The sequence below is a fragment of the Aegilops tauschii genome, chromosome 4 (genome assembly GCF_002575655.3).
Source record: "Aegilops tauschii subsp. strangulata cultivar AL8/78 chromosome 4, Aet v6.0, whole genome shotgun sequence".
NCBI classification, from domain to species: domain Eukaryota; kingdom Viridiplantae; phylum Streptophyta; class Magnoliopsida; order Poales; family Poaceae; genus Aegilops; species Aegilops tauschii.
Window position 1 is genome coordinate 320,093,839 of NC_053038.3, and position 10,479 is coordinate 320,104,317.

The window sequence follows — 10,479 nt, forward strand, 5'->3', positions numbered from 1 at the left end:
CATCTACTTTAGAATCCAGCTTGAAAACAGTTCGTGAAAACAGTAACGAATCGAGACCTCGCTTTAACGAAGGAAAAAACGATTCGCTAAAACGCTTCCAGAACCAGTCGTAAGTTGGGCCAAAGTAGAAGCAGCCTACAAGTCCTTGCTGCAGGCACAACTTCTCCTAATCGGCATAGAAGGCGCCGATCAGGAGCTCCCTTTTTTCTTGAGCGGTGGTTTTGCTTTTTAGGTGCGGGGTGTGTCCAAATTTGAGGTCATGGGTTAAATCAAGCCTGTTATCTGGCACAAGGTATCCAGGCCAGCCCAATGTTCATATTAGCCGAAGGCTACCGGGTGTGGCGTTTCTGCTCGCGAGCTCATCTGCACCCACCCTGAAGAAAAAAATCAAAACAAATACTAAAAAAATTCAAAAGATTCCAATTTTTTTTGTGTGGTAGATAAGTTTATGTGTGAGGTGCGCTCCAAGTTTCAACTCATTTGGACATTTGTGCAACTCTCAGCAAAAAATATAAATTCAGGGTATGTAAAAAAGTTTACTGTTCACACACTGTTCCAACCTAATTTGTTTTTTCGCTGAGAGCTGCTTAGATGTCCAAATAAGTACAAATTTTGAGCGAGCCTCATGCATAAACTTGTCTATCACACAGAAAACATTTATTTATTTATTTTGATATTATTTTTACCGGGTGCAGATGAGCCTGGGCACCGAATTGGGTTTTCAAAGTCTTTTCTTCTACTAATGTTTAATGTATGTACCTGCACCAACGTGAGAGCTACATCTCGCTTACGGTGAGAATAGCTCTCATCTGGTTGAAGGTTTTTCCTCTGTTGTTTCTGGGCTGGCCAGTTTAATATGTCTTTTTTACAACAATTTTTTTCAATGGTTTTACTTTTTCCTTCTGGGTTTTATTTTGTTTCTTTCCGTTTTCCATTCATTTTGCACTTGTTTCTTCATTTTTTTTCATTTCCTTTTTCTTTGATTTCTTTTGTTTCTTTTTTGGTTTTCATTGTTTTTATTTCTTTTGTTTCTTTTGGTTTTCATTCTACACTTTTCATATATGTTAATCATATTTTTCTAATACATACTCCCTCCATCCCATAATATAAGATGTTTTCTGACACTAGTGTAGTGTCAAAAAATGTCTTAAATTATGGAAAGAGGGAGTATTTAACATTTTCAAATAGAAGATTAACATTTTTTAATACATGGTCAACATTTTTTCTATACTCATTTTAAACATTTTTCAATTGCTTGACAAATATTTTTCACATACAAGATTAACATTTTTTAATACATGGTTAACATTTTTTTCTATACACACTTAGCATTTTCCATATATAAGATTAATAATTTTTAATGCATGGTCAACACTTTTTCTATACACATTTAACATTTTTCAAATGCTTGATTAATATTTTTAAAATACACATTTATTTATTTATTCAAATGCTTGATTAACATTTTCTAAATACATGATCAAATTACACATATTGTATATTTTTTGTATAAAGTATTTTTGGTATACAGGAACATTTTCTTTATACACATTTAACTTTTTTTTCAAAATGCTCGTTAACATGTTTTAATATAATGTCAACATTTTTATACACATTTTAAACATTTTTCAAATGAGTAACATTTTTTAATACATGGTCAATATTGTTTTCTATACATATTTTGAAAGCTTACAATGCTTGATTTACATTTTTCAAATACAAGTTTGACATTCTTTTTAATACGTGGTCAACCCTTTTCTATACACATTTTTCAAATGTGTGATTAACATTTTTTCAAGTGTTGACTAAAATTTTTAAACACATGATCAACTTCTTTCACACATATTGTATATTTTTCATATACATGAGAAATATTTTCTTTATGCACATTTAACAACTTCAAATGCTTGGTTAGCATTTTTTTCAAAAAATTTATGTAATGTGTCTTTTGTAATATATGCATTTTCAATATTTTGAAAGTATAAACGAAACTAAAAAAATGAAAACAAAAAACATGAAACTAATCAATAAAAGTTTCATCGTTGTGGATGGAACGAACACGACGATCCAGAGAGACGTTGGTTGCCGAAGACTGAGAGAGGATAGAAAGATGTGTCGGTTGCGGATGGCAACCGAATGACGGCTGGGCAAGGGGAGATTTCCATCTGATTAAGGAGTATGTGCTAATTAATCACAACACTAACCCTAATATATGCTTGTCCATGTTCACACGACTTTTCAAGTAGTACCATCATCTTGAAAGATTGTCCATTGTTGTACCATCACCTCAAGAGGATTCTCCTTCAAAAGTTCTTCAATTCAAATCCTTGATGAGGACCTGAAATATAAACTCACAAAGAGAAAGAGTGTAATATGATGCTTTGAACAGACATAGTTCAGGAAGATACTCGCTCCAATTCTTGCAAGTCCCGAAGTCGTTGTATACAAATTCCATGAACATATTTCTGGAATATAGAAGTTGATAGAGACTTGGTAAATAAATCAGGAAGATTTTCGGATGATTTAACTTGCAAGATTCTTATTTCCCCGCTTTTCTGGAGTTCATGGGGGGAACAACTTAGGAGCATTATTCTTAGTGATATTGCTCTTGATGTAACTTATTTGCATCTATGCAACACAAGCCACACTATCTTCATAGATAATGGCAAGTGATTCTTCACATGACTATTGTATGTGGTTTATCATTCTTTGAAGCCACACACATTCGCGTGATGCCTCATATAATGAAATTGTTTCAAAATGATTGGTATATTTTGCCACTTGTTTCGAAAAATTCCCATGCTATGGTAGTCCCACCATGTAGGACCACAAAGTCGGTCTATGATCAACCATTATGGGGATCAAATTAATAGTGAACATCTGTGAATCCAATCATATTAGAGTCTTAATTTATCTAGAACTAGAAAATAGGCCATGATCATATGTGCCTTGGAGATATGAAAAAATTTCTTCACTCATGACCTATGCTGTTTGGTGGGAGCTACGTGTATCTAGCAATTAGATTTACTGCAAATGCAAGGTCGGGTCTTGTGCAATTTGCAAGATACATGAGCACTCCAATGACACTTGAATATGGAACCTCGGGTCTCAACATCTCTTCTCCATCATCCCTTGGCCCGAATAGATCTTTCTCTACGTCTAAAAATGAACCATCATGGGAGTTTTAGATGGATATGATTTTTCCATATTGAATTTCTCAAATATTTTCTGGACATAGGTAACTTGGTGTACCATGATTCCCCAGGAAAGGTGCTCAAGTTGAAGACCTGAGCAAAATTTGTCTTTGTTCAAATCCTTCATCTCAAATTCCATCTTTAGGTGATTGTGTACTTCATCAACGTCTTGTGTTTTGCCAATGATGTTGAGGTCATTGACGTGTACTAAAATGATGCAAAATCATGTAAAAGACTTTTTGATAAGACACGTGGGGGATCATCATTGTTGGAGTAACCTTTCCGAACAAGGAACTCGCCGAGTCGGTTGTACCACACCCATCCCAACTACTTTAAGTCATATAATGACTTATTCAGTTTACACAATACATGTTGCATTTTGCGCTTGCATTCATAACATAGAGTCCGTCAGGAACCTTCATGTGTATATCTCCTAATCTAGTGACCCATAAAGATATGTGGTCACAAGATCCATCAACTGCATAGTTAGACGACTTTACACTGCCAAAGATATAAGGTATAAAAAAGTGATTCCACTCATTACATGAGAACATGTCTCGTTGAAATCAATGTCAGGTCTCTGCGTGAATCCATGTTCCACAAGCCTTGTTTTATATCTCACCACCTCATTGTTCTCATTCTTTTTCCGGAAAAAACCCCATTTGAACCCCATAGGAAAAACATTGGGAGGTGTCGGTATTCTTTCAGTGAATATCTTCTTTTTGTTAAGCGAGGCAATTTTCGCGTGTTATTGCATCCTTCCATTGAGGCAGTCGGAGCTCACGATTGTCCTTGGATCATGATCATTCAGAATGGTTTTTGTAATTGTAGGAGAAAAATAAATGTCGACAATCATAGACTTACGGTCGAAAGATTCTCCAGAATCGATATAGTTGATGGAAATTTCATGCACCCTTGATGAGTCAATGTGATTTCTCAATACACGTGAGTCTAAGTGTTTTGATTGTCCAACTAGTGTGTGCAAACTGAAGCTGGGTTGTGGAGGTTCCCTTCCAATGGGTGTATACTATCCATCAGACGATTGTCAATGTTGAGTTGACTTACGTTTACTGGCTCCAAGGATTTTCTCCTCGATTTCCTTTGTTGCTTGTTGGAAGCTTATTCCAGGTCAGAGGTTGTACTACTCCCCCTCTTTTTAGGGAGAGGGAGTTGAGTGGTACTCACTTTTGAAATCCACCACCTCAAAGGACAAGGTTTCCTTCCGAAAATTACGCTTGTCGCTAGAAACGACGTCTAGAGAAGTTCGTCCAAGTGGCTTTGCCATGATGCCTGGTACCACTCCATAAAAGGTCATCCCGGTCAAATAAATCCTTAATTGAGGAATTCCCATTTTCTACAATGTACTTCGGTGCAGAATATTTAATGCAGCTCCTCCTTCCATCAATATGTCCCGCATCCAAAGCTCGTTGACCAGTGGATCAACCACCAGTGTCGGCGACCTGGGAACGGAACATGAGCCGAGTGATCTGAAGGATCAAAAGTGATTGGTGTCTCCGACCAGTTTAGATACAAAAAAATATCAGCGTATGTTCACCTGCTCAAGCAAACGACATGTCGCCGAAGAAAGATATGGAATTATCATTAGCAAGGCGAATACCAACACAGTACCAACATAATCACTTGCAGATAGTTGAGGAAAAACTCTTCAAATAGCTTGCTTAACTTCCGAGTTGTGGTTGGTCTCTGCTTCGTAACGAGACATCTAGTAAGTAGAATAGAAGAATGAACGGTACTTTAACACGCATGGTTGCATGTGATAACGGGTATTTTTCCATGCATGGTTGGATGTTGAGGTGGGTCTTATTCCATGCATAATTGTTTGGTCATGTGGCATGCTTGCATGTTGAGATGAGGATGGACTTTTTAGATATATAAGGTTTGGTCTTTGTTTTAGTTTATTTTTTTTAATTTGTTGCAATCATAGAGGTATTGTCTTTCACATATTGAAGTGTTATCTTTGTTGCGGTCTAAGAACACCGTCATTTACACTTTACCATATGCATCCCAACATTTACATTGAACTGCATGCATCTTTTATTATTTGCAAATAGGAAACATAATACACGATCTCTTGTAGTACGTGTATTACTCAACTTGTGGGGGGGGGGGGGGAATCAGTCCGCGGACACGGATATGAGAGGCCGCCATCGAACCATAGCCATATACATTTCGAACACTTTTTCAACAAACCGGACGAAATTCATGCAAACGCGGCCGGATTTCATGTAAACATGCCAGATTTCATACAAACTGAACGAAAACGTTTACATTTTGGACATATTTTAACTAAAAAGGTAAAACTATATGCACACACGATCGCGCGAAGCTCCACTCCCACGACACGGATACACTACACTAGTCTACGGCTGGCCGCGGCGGATCCCTTTGTCTTCCCCATGTCCGGCAACCCGCTCACCAAACTGCCGGGAGCCCCAGAGGTATGTTTTCCCCTCGTATCTTCTCTATGTCTGGCTGCGCCGCTCATTAGAGTGGCAAAGAGGGTGCTTCAGCCGGAGGGGAAGGGGGGGGGGCTCCTCCGCTTTCGTGGAGCCCAGGTGGGGTGAGTATGGTCTAAGATAAAGAATCGGAGAGGTCATCGGCTGGACAAGCCGGGGACGCGCTGGCGGTGGCCTTCCTAGGACCCAAGCGGCGGCCTCCCGCGTTCTATTTTTCCGCGATGTCGGCGGCGGACGCAGATGCGCAGGACACCGACTCGTCGATCTTCGTGCACCCGGCTTCTTTCTCTCCTGGCAAGGTGTGGTTACGCGTGCGTTGACGACGGATGGCGCAGTACGACGCGGCGTCCTCCACGACAATGATGATGCTCGTGCCGCCGTGCTCCCCTCGTGCCGACCTGGAGCAACTCGCCACTCCTCCGCGAGCTAGCTTGGAGTGGCGAGGTGCTAAACTACGCGCCGGCTTGGGGCGGCAACTTGCTTCGTCGGGCTAGGCGAGGGAGGTGGAGCAGTGAGTTGCCTCGCTCGTATCTGATGGGCTCGGCGGGCCACCCAACTGGCTTTTATGCCGGAGAACTGCTCTTCCTGCTCGTCGGATGCAATCGAAAGGGTGGAGAGATGGAAGCAGGAGATGGGGAGCGGCGGACTTGGTGGTGCGATTCTTGTCCGGCGTCTGGCCTCCTTTAAATAGAGGGCGGGCGGGAGGTCCTTGCCCGACGTTGTGTTTAATGCCGACCCGCTCGTGAACGGACGTGTGGCCGGAGTAGGTTTCTCGGTTTCCACGTGGGTTTAATGGAGGTGTTTGAATGCGGCGAGGAGGCATGTTCAGCCGGACGTGCAGCGGGTGACATCCTCGGCCAACGCGCCGCTTCAATGGCGGAGGCAGTGAGAGGTCGCATCCGCCCTCCGTCTTTAATGTGGAGCGACGCGCTCTACAGCGGCATGGATGTGGGCAGCTGGCGCTAGTTGGGAACGTGCGCGGGCGAGGAAGGAGGAGGTTTAGGTGAGCCAGGGCGGTAAGAAGCGGGCGTGGCAGTGGTCTAGACTTCCGCAATGCCCCATGTTTGTCTTTGGTTTGCACGAGAAAGTACGTCTGGACCGCGTTTCGGACCGATACAAGACCACGCCGGGCTTTCACGATCCGAATAACGTGATTCGAATGGATGCGGATGGTTTGAGGGTCGACGTTGAAGATGACCTTACATAGGACTGGACACAAGGCTACACGAGAGAATGCTAAATACGCAAAATAAAGGGGAGGTCACTATTATGATGCTCACGTGGTCATCGTTGACCGGGAGCACATAGATGAGACATCCGGCGTTGGCGACGGACGACAGAGCAGCAGAGGCAGTGGACAGACCCCAAGGTACTCCCTCTGTAAACATAGTCATAGGCCATACGCGATGTAGACGTTGGCAACCTAGCGATGTCCCGGTGTGTTCGCTGGCGGCTCGTTCCTTTTTTGCAAGGTTAGAAACGACCACGACAGAGCGTTGGCGACGGACGACAGAGCAACAGAGGCAGTGGACAGACCCCAAGGTACTCCCTCTGTAAACATAGTCATAGGCCATACGCGATGTAGACGTTGGCAATCTAGCGATGTCCCCGTGGGTTCGCTGGCGGCTCGTTCCTTTTTTGCAAGGTTAGAAACGACCACGACCCTGAAAGATGCTGCGGATAAGTGCTTGGGGAGTTATGGAAAGTGTAAAGGATACTACGCATAAGTGCTTTGGCGATGAGGACGAACGATTCCATGCGCGTAGAGTGCGCACAGTCCAAACACTCCCAATCATGTGACCCATTCACCTAGTATTAGGAAAGAAAACTGCTACGGTCAAATTTGTTCCTTAAAAAACCAGCTTGTCGGCCTAAATAATAAAAGAATTGGAGGTGCGGGGAATCGAACCCCGTGCCTCTCGCATGCGAAGCGAGCGCTCTACCATATGAGCTACACCCCCTAAGTGATTAATTACCAAGTCATCACTTAGTGTGCACTGGGATTATTGTCTGGACAAGGAAGTGTAATTCTGCAGCTCGCCGATTTACGCGGCAGTGAGAACGGTACTACATGTGTCAGGATTTCAGCACAAGACACGTATGCCAGGTACGATGCAGAAAGGGCAAGCCTTTTCCCTGTTCCGTTTTCATCTTTCGACTTGAGTCTCAAAAGCATGATTTCAGTCTGAACGACATGTTTTCTTACATTTCCCCTGGCTGGAAATGTACCATTCGGGAACGCGTGATTAAGGTATGATAAGATAGTTTTATTTTTTCATTTTAACCTCACCACATCATCTAGAGATGGTGATAAAAGTAAAAATGTTAACAATTCAACGTCAGATTTTTAAACATGGCAAATCTGACACCTGGAATGACAAATTAAATTGTCACTCAGTATGTCAATTTACCTCGGCAAGCATGGCAAGTCCCGGAGAAAAAATGCCGAAGAAAATTGTCATGCTCGGGACAACGTAATTTGCCATACCAAGCGTCAGATTTGTCGTAATTAAAAATCCGACGTTGGACTTGTAACGAAATCCAAAAAATTGTACGATGGAAATTTCATAGTTTTATCACTAATAACCAAATATTTCATCATCCCAAGCGCACAACTCTATTAACCACACGATGGAGCCACGACGTATCCAGGCGCCACCTGGTCAGGGAAGGTGGGGGTCCACCATGTGACGGTTGTTTTCTCACAAACATTGTGGAGGCCCACATCGAGTTCAGTTTGCTCGGTGGTAAAGACCAAACCGCAATGGGTGTGACGCCTTCTCTCGTAGAGCGGTGCTCCATCCGGCGGCCGGCGGAGCTCGTTCCTACAGCTGGCGGCGCCGGGGTTTGTGATGGACGACGTATGGCGACATGGCGCAATGCTCATCGGTGGTGAGGTAGCGGGCACCGAGGCGAAGTAGATCCGCTACGTCCCTTCAAGAAATACGATATGAGGGAGAAAAGACCGTTAAGGCCAGAAGCTCCACCTCAGTAATATCCAACGTACGACACGTGCCAGGATCCGAGGAGCTACTCACCCCATGTGCTTCATAGACGAGGTCATGCGGCACAAGTTCCTAGAAGGGCTTAAACCCATAAATATTGATCAGTATGATGGTACGACGGGCCAGCTACTAGTGATAGGCGTTGGGATTTCCCCGAAGAGGAAGAGTGGTGTAGTATAGTAGTAGTTAGTATTTCCCTCAATTAAGAACCAAGATTTATTGAAGCAGTAGGAGACTCATGCAAACAAACATCAATAACACCTGCACACACACACACACACACACACACACACACACACAACAAATACTTGCACCCTAACATGGGCAAGAGGGTTGTCAATTCCCTTGTACTCGTTAATTGCTAGGATTAATTCTGGTAGTGGTAGATAGATAAATTGCAAAGAAAATAAAAGAAAGTAAACTGCAACAAGGAAATTTAGGGTTTTAGTAAAGTGAATGGACCCCGGGGCGAAAACATTAACTAGAGGCATCTCTCTCATGAGCATAATAATGGTGGGTGAACAAATTACTGTTGGGAAAATGATAGAAAAGTGCATAGCTATGACGTTATTCATGGCATGATCAATATATAGGCATTACGTCCGAGACAAGTAGAGCGTTAGTATTACTAAATCTACTATTACTCCACCCCTCAATCGCTATCCAGCATGAATCTTAAGGTACTAAGTTCATAATAAACAGAGTAATGCTTGGAGCATGATGACATAATGACATAATGTAGACAAAGTAAAATCAATCAATATGATTAAACCCCACCGTTTTACCCTTAGTAGCAATGATAATCCACAAGTATAGATGATCATGTGTAGCCATTTTCGATAAGTAAGAGTGAAGACGTTTGCTTTACCTAGAAACAAGTAATAAAACTACAAGTGCTTTGTAGGTGTAGTGATATAAGTTTGCAAGAATAAAACTAGAATTACTTAGCTAGAATAAAACTATGAGTAATTTGCAAGATAATAGAAGTTAATTGTAAGGAACGACGTAGCTTCGAGCTCCCACATCGGCAAGTTTTTGTCAAAGAACCAGCCAACAAAACCATATCAACGTCGCCTAAACAACATAAGGGACATATGCAGACCTCTCTCAAAGGACTTGCCCAACAAACACCTCATGCAGGCACATGGCCGAGGTGGTATACAGTCTGTCTTAGTCCTCGTCTCTAGCGAGGACGAGCTGGTCAACAACACGGAGACGCAGACGAGCAATAGGAAGCGGTCCGGGCTCATAGACCCGATGTCAAGATCTGCCATGTTCTTTTAATCCTTTCTTTACCATCAATTTGCATTGTATCTTTCTAGTTTCTCTCGTTATAGCTCGACATGTAAAGCTTGAATTTATCAAATAAAGAAAGCATGCCCTTTAAAGGTCCACACTATGTTTCTTTGCGCGCATTGCCTTTGAGCTACAGGAACGTCTGTAAGATACAATTGCCAAAGGGCTTTGTTTCCCTATCCTACAAAACAAGTTTGAAGTATTTGGCATCGCGGATGTTGCATTATATGATGGGGAGCGTTGCATGGAAAACAAAAAAAATTCTACGCACACGCAAGATCTACCCATGGAGATGCATAGCAACGAGAGGGGGAGAGTGTGTCTATGTACCCTCGTAGACCGTAAGCGGAAGCATTTCACAATGCGGTTGATGTAGTCGAACTTTCTTCGCGATCCAACCGATCGAGTACCGAACGTACGGCACCTCCGCGTTCAGCACACGTTCAGCTCGGTGACGTCCTACGCCTTATTGATCCAGCAAGACGGCGAGGTAGTGGATGAGTTCCG

General features: G+C 42.6%; 1 non-coding gene across 1 annotated transcript; it reads right to left on the bottom strand.

Moving 5' to 3' along the window:
* Positions 1 to 7,559: 7,559 nt before the first annotated feature.
* On the bottom strand, positions 7,560 to 7,632 carry TRNAA-CGC (transfer RNA alanine (anticodon CGC)). The gene has a single exon. It is a non-coding gene; the product is annotated as a tRNA-Ala (tRNA).
* Between the last annotated feature and the right edge of the window lie 2,847 nt (positions 7,633 to 10,479).